The sequence below is a fragment of the Sardina pilchardus genome, chromosome 21 (assembly GCF_963854185.1).
Source record: "Sardina pilchardus chromosome 21, fSarPil1.1, whole genome shotgun sequence".
NCBI classification, from domain to species: Eukaryota; Metazoa; Chordata; class Actinopteri; order Clupeiformes; family Clupeidae; genus Sardina; species Sardina pilchardus.
In genome coordinates, this window is record NC_085014.1 from 5,887,383 (window position 1) to 5,889,857 (window position 2,475).

The following is a 2,475-nucleotide window of genomic DNA, read 5'->3' on the forward strand; positions in this document are numbered from 1 at the left end:
ATGTGGGGGTGGAGGTGGAAGTGGGGGTGGTGGATGTGGGGGTGGTGGAATGGATGTGGGGGTGGTGGAATGGATGTGGGGGTGGTGGTGGATGTGGTGGAGGTGGATGTGGTGGAGGTGGATGTGGAGGTGGAGGTGGTGGAGGTGGTGGTGGATGTGGTGGTGGATGTGGGGGTGGTGGATGTGGTGGAGGTGGATGTGGAGGTGGAGGTGGTGGAGGTGGTGGTGGGGCACTCACAGTCTCTCCAGGCCGATGTACAGCTCCATGTCCACATCCTTCAGGATCTGCAGGCCGGTCCAGTTTTCGATGTGTCTGCAAGAACAGAGACAAGAGCACGGGTCACTCACTCTCACCACATCTCACACACGAGTCACACGTTGTCGTTATAACAGGTCTCTCTGTAATCAATGGAAGTCGCTACACCAGACGAACAGTGGTGCGTACATTTGAAAAGAGTAGACCAGTCTTCTAAAATGGATTTTTTTATGGGTCGTGAGAAGAACACTTCAGTTACCTGGTGTAGCTCCCCTTACAGTAAGAGCAATGCTAACACATTAACAGGCTGCCCTGTTAATGTATGTGAAAGAAGAGACTAGAACAGGTATCAGACTCACTACATCTCATGTGATGTACGTATTGTACATGCTTCCATTATAAGGCCAATGACAACACAAAAGACAACACAAAATTAAAGCCTCAGCAGGTATATTCATATATTCACTAGTTTGTCCATTGGATTGCTTGAAGTGAGTACAGAGAATGGCAAGTTTGACTTGGTAGCTGGCTGCCGATAGTGGAGATCACTTGTGAGTGATGTCCGCTAACACCCCCTATGGATGAGGGGTAATTTGGAGCTTAGAGCTAATCGTGAAATGGAGGAGCAGGGGAGGAGGTGGGAGGCTTTGCAACTCCAGCATGACGTAAAGGGCAGCAAGGGAGGAGGGTTTTATACCCTATGATCGGAAGTGGGGTGAGTGATGGCTGTCAATCAACCCTATGGGCTCCTCCCGAACTTTGTTTAGAAAACATCATTATGTTATGTTGCCAAGCTGTCCAGTTCTCTGTCTCTGAATGACAGACTGAAAATAGCACACCTGAACTGTACGGTCAATATGGCTCGGGATCGTAACGTGAACACTTTGTGGGCAGCCATATTGGCAGCCTCACTCCTTAGTTTACTATGCGCCTTGTAAGGATTTACTCCCGCCTTTTAGTCTGTTCCTGTTATTTCGTTTTTGCCTTCTTGGTCGTATGTTGCTGTGTAGTGGGGTGTAACAGCGCAACCCACGATCGCAAGAGGAAAATAATAGCTAATACTATATTTCTGCTTCTTGTCTTCTGCATCTGAATGAATGGATTATTGCTTTCAGTGCGCTACCAACATGGCGGCAATATTCCTAGAGTGCAACACATGTGCCCGAGCCCTATAGGAAAAGTCAACATACATTCAACATCCGATTTTGAATTTTTAACACACACACACACACACCAGTCGTTTAAGTCCATGGACTTGAGAAACATCAAATATAAGCCAAGACACGTAGAGCATGTCAGTGGTATATGTTGGAGTCTTTAGATCTGTCTAGTGCTTTCTGGACACTGGACTAAAAGTCCACCGCTAAGCATCACTCCTGCTCTCAACCCATTCTCTTTCTTCAGCAGCTGTCAAGCTGTCCTGTTCTGTAAGTGTCTGACAGAGAGAGGATGTTTCTTCACACCACCAGCGCCTCACGTACAGTCCATATGTCAACGTATATATATCACTGCCTATACAAGTCCCAGCTCTGCGCACGCATCAAAGAAGCCAAAGCACGAGGAGCTCAGAGCACCACACGTACAGTGCAGTGCGTTGAGCAAAGCTCTTCTGTGTGAGAAGACCTGTCCAGTTCTGTGTGTGCTGTCATTCGTCAACGTCTCCAGACCTCACACACGTTCAACACGTCAATGGATATCAGTATCTACAGGCCTGTCCAAGTCCATATACATGGCTATGACTCAAACAGACATGTCAGCATTCCCTTGTGCCTTCACTTCTGTCCAAGTACTGTCTTTGTCAGGCATGCACTCAACATATTTTCATATAATATAGATGTGTCCATCTCTCTGTGTGTCTGAAGTAGAAGAGGGAAGCCTTTAAACATAATGTATGGATGTGTCTATCTTCCTGTGAGTCTGAAACAGATATGGGAAGCCTTTAAACATAATGTATGGATGTGTCTATCTTCCTGTGAGTCTGAAACAGATATGGGAAGCCTTTAAACATAATGGAGCTCAAGTTCCTACCAAGCACAGTGTTTGTTTGTTTGTTTATTTTGTGTGTTTGTTTTGTTGTCACTCTTCTTCTGTATCTGCAATATGTTGGGAACTATAAATCTCATTGTTTCTCATGTTTTCCTGTCCATCCTCTACACACTTTGCTCCATGGTTTCATTCACGTTTTATTATTGTTATTATTTGTACTTTTTATTACTTTT